Genomic DNA, 10,752 nt, shown 5'->3' on the forward strand with positions numbered 1-10,752 from the left:
TAAGGACGTAGCTGGAGCCCACTGGCGAAGCAGTGTTAACACAATGTTAACATCCCATACCTCTGTGTATCTGGGCCTGGGAGGATTAGTGTTAAAGATACCCTTCATAAATCTGGATATCTGGTGTCCCGATCCCAGCAACAAGTATGATGACAAGGCACCTTTGGCACAGTTAATGGCACTATAACTTAATCTTTCATCAAAGAACAGTTTTGAGAGAAACTCCAAGACATCAGTTATCCGTGCCATATCATACGTTATATTGGAATTAAAACAAAACACTTCCCATCTCTTGATGTAGGAGATGTACTGCTTCTTGGTGCTATCTCTCCAAGCTGCAGTGATCCCATCCACGGTTCGGTCTGACAATCCGAGCCCCAGGAAAGGTCTTCTCAAAGTCTGCAAATCAATAAATTGATTCTATCATGCAGAGGGTGGCCTTCCTGAGTCACGGGATGAACCAGCAAATTTTTGCGTTTCGAAATAACCATATAAGGTTCTATTATCATTCCCAATATCAGCAGGAACCATGGCTGCGTAGGCCAGTCAGGCACTACCAAAATGCCTGAAGTGGAATCTTGCTGGATTTTTTGCAAGCACCGACTGATGAGGCAAAATGGAGGGAATGCATAAAAGAACATTCCTCCCCAGTGTAGCGAGAATACATCTATCGCCACTGCCCCTGGGTCTGGCTCCCATGCAACATACTTTGGTAACTGGTGATTGAGCCTAGATGCAAACAAATCGATATCCCGTGTTCCATACCGAGCAACAATGTTGTTAAATACTTTATGATCCAACATCCCATTCTGTGTTGTCATTGAATTTGTGTGACCTGGTGTCCGCCACCATGTTAAACCTACCTGGCAAGTAGGTAGCTGAAATCCAAATGCTTTTTTCGATACAACAGTGCCAAATGAGGTTAGCTAAATTATCACAGGATACTGACTTGATTCCACCCATGTGATTAATATATGCCACCGCTGTATTGTTGTCAATCTGTAGTTGAACATGCAGTTTATGCATATTCCCACAATAAGCTTTTAACCCATAGAATGCCCCCAGCATCTCCAGGTAGTTGATACCATGTAACTGAAGAATTGATAACTCATGCACATCCCATCTGCCACCGCAACTAGAGATGGTATTAGTAGCTCCCCATCCTTGAGCACCAGCATCAGTTTGTAATATAACTGAAGGTTTACTGACCAAAATGTTACTGGAGCAATGTCGAATATTGGTCGACCACCATTCTAATTCTGATATAGCTTCAGCTGGTAATAGCATAGGTCTGTTAAAATGACCTAAATGGTATTTGGTTGCTTGCTCCTTTGCACGTTATAGATTCTGATAATGCAAAGGCCCAAATTGTGCAGCTGGAAAAACAGCCACTAATTTGCCAATTACACTAGCCACTTGTCGAATAGATGGCTGCTCTACAGGCTTCTATTAATTTTAATCTCTTGCCCCAGGGCAGAGTCACAGACATATTAATAGAGTTAATGGTAAATTCCAAATAATTAATAACTCTAGTTGGTATCAACTTGGATTTAACTGGATGGATGAGAAACCCCAACTTCTCAAATATGTGTTTCGTGGCTGAAACAGCTAATTTAGCCAATTTCAGCATTTTTCCTATGATTAGAATATTATCCAGATATGCCATAACAATGTGTTTTTGAGCTCTAAACAGCCCAAGCACCGGTTTCAATAATTTGGTAAATAACCTGGGGGCTGAAGTTAAATCATTAGGCAACGTTTTAAACTGCCACAGTTGCCCCAGCCAGCTAAATTTCAAATATCTCCGGTGATCCCTGTGAATGGGCACCAAGAAGTATGCATCTTTGAGATCGATGCACGCCATTAAAGCATCCTTTGGAAATCAGTTGTTTGGCAGTAACGAAGTTTTCCAATTTTAAATGTCTATACTGCACATGAGAGTCAAGTTGTGTTAAATCAAGGATGATCCGACATCCTCCATCTTTCTTTTGTCTAGAGAATATATTGGAGACAAATTGGTGATGTTCATGATTACCCCTTTTGTGTATAATGTGTGAATTTCAGCTTGTATATCCAAACCTTCTTGTTTGGAATGAACAAATGTCCGCCTTGGTATATGTTGTGTGGGTGGCAATGAATTGGGAAGAAATTCAAATTGGAACCCTTGTATACTGTGCAGTATAAACGGATCTGATGTTATCCATCCCCATTCGTGCAAAAACAAGTGTAATCTACCACCAACTTGTAACTGGTCCACACACCCCATGTTCCGGAAAGAACCAGACCCACCTACCTCCATGGTTACCAGTGGTCTTATGGTAGGCCCAAAGGCCCCTGATGCAGGTTCTATTTCCATCCTCGAGGTTTGGAGGGTAGGACTGCTGGGGTGCGCGGATTGCGCATTTTCCATGAGGGCCTGCTTGGGCCTTGGCCTAAAAAAGACCTCTGCCCAGAGAAATCAGCTTTCGAGCTGCCACCAGCTTCAGCGAACTGCTTACTGCTGATGGAGGTGTAGGGGTGTTGTCGCCGAACAGGTGAAGCTTTGCTCGTCGTTGGTGCCTTGATTAGCCCAACACCTTTTGCTTCCTCATCCAGGTCTTTTACCTGTTTGGGTAGATCTTCCCCGAACAGAAGATTCAGCGGCTGGACATTGCTGGCCTTACATAAGCCTGCAAATTTGGGATTTAAGGCAGGTCTGATGGCGTTCTTCCGAAAGCAGTTCATTTCGAAGTGCGCATTGCACATCAATGCCAGGGCATCCTGCTGGATGTCTGATAAGGGCCCGCCATCCACAGATCTAGCAAATTCCGTGATGGCTGAAGCCAGTAATTTTAAAATTCTTTGGAGTTTCATTTTCTGGGCTTTGATGCCGCCTCCAATGTATCCCCAGATAGACCTGTTCACTGCCGGCACTTTCAGGGATGCACAATTTACAGGTGTATGATATTTTGCAGCCATTTCAACTATAACCTGTTCCTGCAATTGATGCAACGTGAGGTAGTTAATGCTGGAAGCCAGCTAGTCTTGCAGTGGCTCCCCTGTTTGCGAGGGTATCGCAAATTTGACGCCATGGCTGGCAATTCTTGTTGAGCCTCACGTATGTCATGCATCCCAGTATGTTCCACGGACATACCTCCGAATTCGGAGTCAGTCAGATACTGACCCCTGACACTCCCCTCCTCAGAGTGGGAGATATTAAGCAGCCCTGAAACAGGCGCTGCCACAGGTACCAAAGGAAACCTGTGCTGATATGTCTCCGTATCACGGAGCATATTATGATGGAGCATCCTCTCCATGAGTTGCTCCATCCGGGATAAACGCCCAAAGACGCCATCCATGTTTGTCGGAGGGGAACCCTCCTGGCCTGACTCTTCTGAGTCCACAGGCCTCTCAGACTTCCATTTGGCTTTGCCCCCTTTCGGGGTTGCCAAAGTGCTTTGGGCAAGCACCAAGTCTGAAGTCGCTGACCGCACTGTCGGCGACTCGGACGGCGAAACCGACGGCCGCCGGCTACCCGCGCTCCCGCGGTCCTCCGTAGCCGGTTCCCCATGGCCCGTCTGGATTTCACCCTGGATTTTTCCATATCCGCAGCAAATTCTGTAAAAGAGATTTCCCAACCAAAAAATACGACCTCAGAATAAGTTTGAAACTTACCTGCAGGGTTTTAAACTTACTGCTGGAGGAGCGATGCTCCTCTCAGCCAGTCGTGCGCCATGCGTTAGACGTATTGACGCGCATGTGGGCTGGCGTACTTCTTCACGTAGTCACTCACGTGACTTCGAAGTAAAATGACCCATCTCCTCCACTGCTCTACTGGGCTTTGGGTTATTTGTTCAGAGAAGTCTATTTCCATATGGTTAACTCATTAGCAAAACAGTAAGTGAATGAGAAACTCATTTGGTCTGGCAGCATCTGTGGAGGGAATTGGCAGGCAATGATTTGGGTTGGGGCACTTCTTCAGACTAGATGTGTTCCACCCAGAAACACCGCCTGTCTGCAAATGCTGCCTGATCCATTGAGTTCTTCTGGAGCTTTGTGTTTTGCTCATATTCCAGCATCTGCAAATTCATTTTGTCTGGGGTCTAGTTATTAGACAGGCTCCATTACTGACTGAGTGCAGGGCCGAATTTAGATGAATTGAGGCCCTAGGCTATTCCACTTGTGAGGCCCCTCCCAATCCCCCACCCCCACGACGAGAGGAAGATGGAAGAGTCCACCAGATTGACACCGATGTGCAGCCGAGCGTGGCCAATGATATAAGGGCTGGAAAGCTGCGCTTTTTATTTATTGCCAATGCTAGTGTCGAGTTGTCAGCTTAAAACACTATTATTCTGAAATGGAGGGCAAGGAAAATTACTGAATTGTTATTTAGAGACTACAGTGCGTTGTGACAGCATATGTAAGAAAGGCCTATGACAGTCAAAAATATTATACACCAGGTCCGTACGAAGCTTTTCAAAAATGGGGAGGATTACAAACATTTAATGTGAAATAAGTGCATGCAGCGCGAAGCTCAAAGACCCTTACGGCTGGGGCCCTGGGTCTGCTTAAGGGCCCTGGAAGCTCAGGGGATTTAGATACTCTCTGGTGCATTCTGAGCCTTATTTTGGAGCATTTTTGCACCAAATTTATGACAAATATTTCAGAAATAATTTTGGTTCAGTCAAGAGTAATGAGTGGTTGGAATGGGATGATTGGGATCATTGTTGGATACATTTTTTTAAATCAAGAATTGAAGCTGTCCTTGTTTTAATAATCAAGTTGTACTGTAAAATGTTATGTAAATGTTATAAAGGAGATGCAAATACTGCAAAATAAAATACTGTAAGTTTTGTGTGTTGATTTGATTGCCTGTTACTGTTCGACTGTGTTAGTGTGTGCACATTAAAAAATATGATGTAAAATGAAAGTCGCAAACTATGCAATATATATTTTTCAGTATTGTTATCAAGGAAAAGAAAGCAGTTCCAATTGTTTAATATTATTCATATGGAGGAGAAAATATAATTGATCTAAAACTTACCTTAATATTGCAATCTCACTAAAGGTAATCCCCCTTTCCTTTCCCCCTTCCTCCTTTCCCATCTCTCACTCCCCCTCTCTCTCTCCCCCTCCTGAGAACACTGATGCAATTATAAAGAAAGCACATCAACGGAATGTCAAGGAGGACTCTCTCTAACTTCTGCAGGTGCACAGTAGAGAGCATGCTGACTGGTTGCGTCGTGGCTTGGTTCGGAAACTTGAGCACCCTGAAGCGGAAAGACTACAAAAAGTAGTAAACACGGCCCAGTCCATCATCGGTTCTGACCTTCCCTCCATCGAGGGGATCTATCGCAGTCTGTGCCTCAAAAAGGCTGGCAGCATCAACAAGGACCCACACCATCCTGGCCACACACTCATCCGGGACAGGCAGAGTTGAGCTTGGTTTAGTGCTGTTTCTCTGCGCTGGCTGTGGGCCTAAGGGTACAGCTTGCGTCTGACTCCCGACCTCTCTGGCCACCCGTTGGGGGTGGGGGGGATGTAGTTATTGCGTAAGTAGTGGAATATTGTCCCCCCCCATGTTTTGAGAGGTGGGGGACATACCCCCCAAGTTTTTGTGACCGTATTTTAAAATCTCCACTTTCCGTGAGACAGTGGTGATGGGACTGATGATCGAGGGCGCGATGATTGGTGGAGGGAGACGTGGCACAGACCTGCAACTCATCTGCAGGCAGGATCGATCCCGGCCGGGTCTCCGGAACAGTCCCGAGTGCCCCCCCCAATGGGTGGCCAGAGAGGTCGGGAGTCAGATGTGAGGTGTACCCCCAGGCTCACAGCCAGCGCAGAGGAACAGCACTAAACCAAGCTCAACTCTGCCTGTCCCGCCAGGTTAACCTGCCTGGGCTTGCGGGAAATATGGCCAGCATGGAGAAGCAACGCCGGTGTCCCGTCAGTCCAGACAGGGCTGTTGGTTAACCCGGTGAGACAGGCAGAGTTGAGCTGCATTTAGCGCTGGATTGAGCCTCCGAAGCCTCACGCGCGCGTGTGTGCGAGTGTGCGCATGCGCGCGTGGCCGCCAAAAAATTGTGTCCCCCGTCCCCTCCATGTTTTGATAATGAGTTCCGCTCTTGCACTCATCTCCCCCCTACCTTCAGGTAGAAGGTACAGGAGCCTGAAGACTGCAACGACCAGGTTCAGGAATAGCTACTTCCTCACAGCCATCAGGCTATTAAACTCGGCTCGGACAAAACTCTGAACATTAATAGACAATTATCTGTTTATTTGCACTTTATCAGTTTATTTATTCATGTGTGTATATATTTATGCAATGGTATATGGACACACTGATCTGTTCTGTATTCGTGCCTGCTATGTTCTGGTGTGCTAAAGCAAAGCAAGAATTTCATTGTCCTATCAGGAACACATGACAATAAACTCTCTTGAATCTTGAATCTCCCTCTCTCCCCCCTCTGTCTCAACCCCCCCTTCCTCCTCTCTCTCCCTCCCACGCAGCGAGGCTCCGACTCCGCACCGCAGACACCGCAGTAGGTGTAACTTTATTTCTAGGTCCCTACCTGGTCGGTGTGGCAGCCTTTTCTCCGGGCTGCCCGTCGACCCGTCCTCGTGGCCTACCTGCGGGCTTGGAGCACCGTTTCCTGGCGGGGACAGCCCAGCACCTCGGCCTCGGTGGCGGCACAGTGTTGGAGCACTGGAGCGGAGCGCAGTGGAGCGGAGCGGAGTGGAGCGGGCGATGCCTTGCCTGGGTCGCCGCGCTGGAGCGACGCGCTGGAGCTCTGGCGAGCTGGACCGCCGAGAGCAACATCTCCGGGATGCGGGTCTGCGGAGCGGAGAGGCGGCGTGCGGAGAGGCGGCAGTGCGGAGAGGCGGCAGTGTGGAGAGGCGGCAGTGCGGAGAGGTGGTGCCGATTTTATCATCGGGAGCCTGGGAGCTCCAAACCGGCGCGGCCTTGTCGGCTTCGGCAGCCGTGGGCTCCAACCAGGAAGCGGCCGTTCCAGGTGGCCCAGCCGCCGAAAGGACTCTCCCGACGCCGGGGCAAGACCACCCGGTGAGAACGGCCAGGGACATCGGGCCTCCGTAGAGGCAATTGCGGTGGCCTCAATAGGCCTGACTTTGGGGTGAACATGGGGTGGGGACTGGACATTGTGCCTTCCTCCACAGTGCTATCCACTGTGGGGGGATGATTTTTTTGTCTAATTGTAGTCCTGTAGGTCTGTGTCCAAGATGGCTGCCGTGAAGAGAGAGTGGACGCTGGCACGAATTGGTTGCCGCTGCTCTCTCTTCACACTGTGTTTTTGATTTTCTGTTTTTGAATTGAATTCTGTTTTTAATTTGTGTCTCTGTGATGTCTTTTTTACCTGTTCTATTCCGATTATATGTTTTTATTCCGATTACTATGTAAGGTGTCCTTGAGATGTCTGAAAGGCGCCCATTAAATAAAATTTATTATTATTATTATTATACGTAAATCCGGCCCTGTCTGAGTGATATGCAGAGAGTTGGGCTGCTGGAAAGTTGTGATTTCCCTCTCTCTCATCAAAGATAAGCAGCACATTTGATGTTCAGAGACCAGAATTGCTGTTTCCATTTGCCATGAGTGACGTTTGACAGCCTAGACTGCAGTTCAAATCATTTAAGCTTTTTACAATGTTGGAAATGCTAACAAGGCTTGATCAATGCAATGGGCTCACATGGATAAGCATTGAACAGAACCCCCCACCCACATCACTGTCCCAAATACACCTTCCAAAAGGTCATCACACAGCACTAGAAATTTCATTCTTAGAGGGAATTTAAACGCAAGAAATATTATCTAAAAGCTTATATCTAAAAGGTTAGCAATAGAATCAATTAGTCTTTTTAATATGCAGAAAAATTGATTTAACCCAAAGTATGATGCTGTTCATTTCCAAGTTATTTCAGACTGGATAGAAAATTGGATTGAGCACTCTGTGTGCTATTTATGTCAGTGTATCTGATATTTATCCATTATCAGTGCTTCACTTACTGACTTTATAATCTGGGAAACGATTATTTCTACTATTATCACCAGGAATTAGAAATTGAAGCTGTGACATGTGACTGTGACATATTCCCTCTTAAATTCCCCCTAAGAGTGAAATTTCTAGTGCAGCCTCAAACAAAACACACCACAATGTGTAGGAAGGAACTGCAGATGCTGGTTTAAAGCAAAGATAGACACAAAAAGCTGGAGTAATTCAGCGGGTCCGACAGCATCTCTAGAGAAAAGGTCTGAAGAAGGGTCTCGACCCGAAACCATCACCTATTCCTTTTCTCCAGAGAAGCTGTCTGACCTGATGAGTTACTCCAGCTTTTTGTGTCTAGCATGCCACAGCTTCGTTGCATGAGACACAAGGAGTTAATTTTAACTGGAAATAATTGCGAGCATTGATCAACTTTGGATTAAATCAAGTTTTGCACAATTTGATCATGATGAAATGAGGGCTCTTCACCGAACTTCATGAACTTTCTATCAGTATCTTTGTGGCCCAGAAAAGTTAGTCACATGAAACGATCCTTAGTGTATAACAGCTATGAAGCAACACTAACTTTTCACGATCAGTATATTATATATAGTACTCTGCTGACAGTATGTGACGTGCCTTGGCAGCTTCACTGCTCATGGTGGACTGTTCAAACACCTTCCAAAACCCAGAATGCTGCAATTAACATTGAACATTTCCTCCCAGATTTACAGTAGTTACTGAGATATTAATTCAAAAGATAACGCAGTGGTCAATCCATTCTTAGCCTTTAGACCACAGATACAGTGCAGAAACAGACTCTTTGGCCCACCGAGTCAATGCCGACCAGCGATCACCCCCTACACCACCACTATCCTACACGCTAGGGAAAATTTACGATTTTACCGAAACCAATTAACTTACAAACCTGTATGTCTTTGGAGTGTGGGAGGAAACCAGATCACCCATTGAAAACCCATGCAGATCACAGGGAGAAGGTTCAATCTCCGTAAGACAGCACCCTTAGTCGGAGAGTCTCTGATGCTGTAAGGCAGCAACTCTACCGCTGCACCACAGTGATGTCTCCTTGAGCACCTTTCAAGGTGGGGCTGCAGCAAGGCCAGCGCATGCCACACCAGTGCCACTTATCTCTCTACCATGAAGAATATATTTTGCCCTAGCTAAGGACACAATTAGACAGTGACTGTGCCTTCAGCATCAGTATTAAAAAGAAAAAACACAGAAATCAAAAATAATGACATTTGGATCAGAGCCTTAGCACCCAATTTCACATACCGTTAGGAGGCGGCGCGACCGTCGTTTGCAGTGGCCTCTGCAGTCCGTCTATCTTTTTTTAATTTTGTCCTGTTGAGTGTATAGTTTGTAGTGGTTTATATATTGTTTTTAACTGTGTATATGTGGGTGGGGGGGGGGGGGGGGCGGTGTTTGGGGAAACTTTTAAATCTCTTCCCTTTATGGGGGACCCGACCTTTTCTCTGTCGGGTCTCCGTTGTCGTTGGGGCCTAGCACCGTGGAGCGGCCTCCAACCGGAATGACCTGGGGGCTACAGTCGCGGAGCCTGTGGACTTACCATTGCGGAGCTGGCCTGCTATGGAACGTGAAAAGCTGTGGTGGTTCGCGGCTGCGGCCCAACTCCGGAGCTCGGAGGCTCCAGCCGCAGGCCTGGTGGACGGTGACATCGGGAGCTCGCGGGCCACTGGTGGGAGACCGCTTTTCGGAGCTCCCGCAATGGCAACTTCTCCCGCCCGAATTGCGGGGTTGAAGGCGACCCGGAGCGGGGCCTTACATCGCCCAGCGCGGCTTTAACGGCCGCGGGACTTGCCAGCGCGCGCCGGGGGCTCCAACATCAAAACCCGGAGCAGGGCCTTACATCGCCCGGTGCGGCCTTAACGGCCGCAGGACTTACCATCGCCCGCCGGGGGCTTTAACATCAGGAGAAGAATGGAGAGCAGGGGAGAGACAAGACTTTGCCTTCCATCGCAGAGCGGAGGAGATTCACTGTGATGGATGTTTGTGTGAACTGTGTTGGTTGTTAATGTTTTCTTTTTGTTGTTTGACTGCAGAAACCAAATTTCGTTTGAACTTCATTTGAGGTTCAAATGACAATAAACTAAATTGTAATTGTAATATGTGTTTTTACTGTCAAAGTGCTGAATAGTGGTTTCCCCTTTCTGGCTATGGCTTAGATGCTGGATGACAAGTGCCCACAGTTGTCCATGTTGAGAGGTTCTATCTTTGCCTGGGCTAGCTTCAGACTGCTGGCCATAGCTGAGTGAAGGAGTAGCCTGGGATACTGCAGTGAGAGATGAGTTGTTGCTTTTGTGAGCGTGTAGATACCCTGATCTTGCAAACCATGTCACCTCCAGTGGAAAGGGCAGAAGATGTGCAGTTGCTGCTCAAGCCACCCCATCAATGCTTTGACCATCAGAAACGGAGCAGAACCCTTTGACGGACCCTGGATGGCAGGAGTTTGGACCTTGCTGACTATATTCCTCTCCTCAAAGACAGACCCCTGCACAATGTGAACAGAGCTTTGTTCATGCGTTGTGTTTGTGTGCGTGTGTTGGGGGGGGGGGTGTGGGGGGGGGGGGGGGGGGAGGGCAGTCTAGGGTTTAGGTACGAACAGAGAGAGGCTCCTACATGCTACATCTCTGCTCTTAACACGATGACCTGTACCGATATGGAATTTCTGCAAAATCTGAAGTCGACAGTAGACACAAAGAACTGAAGATGCTAGTTAATGGTGGCC

At 47.3% G+C, this 10,752-nt stretch overlaps 1 long non-coding RNA gene across 1 annotated transcript in view; it reads right to left on the reverse strand.

The window, feature by feature from the left end:
- Positions 1 to 421: 421 nt before the first annotated feature.
- The window catches only part of LOC116978647, a 20,003-nt gene continuing 9,672 nt past the window's right edge, over positions 422 to 10,752 (reverse strand). Inside the window, exons 2-3 of the long non-coding RNA XR_004413493.1 lie at positions 5,171 to 5,175; positions 422 to 892 (exon numbers count right to left, since the gene is read on the reverse strand). This is a non-coding gene — a long non-coding RNA (uncharacterized LOC116978647). The remainder of the gene's footprint in view (positions 893 to 5,170; positions 5,176 to 10,752) is intronic.

The sequence above is a fragment of the Amblyraja radiata genome, chromosome 11, assembly GCF_010909765.2.
Source record: "Amblyraja radiata isolate CabotCenter1 chromosome 11, sAmbRad1.1.pri, whole genome shotgun sequence".
Classification (NCBI taxonomy): domain Eukaryota; kingdom Metazoa; phylum Chordata; class Chondrichthyes; order Rajiformes; family Rajidae; genus Amblyraja; species Amblyraja radiata.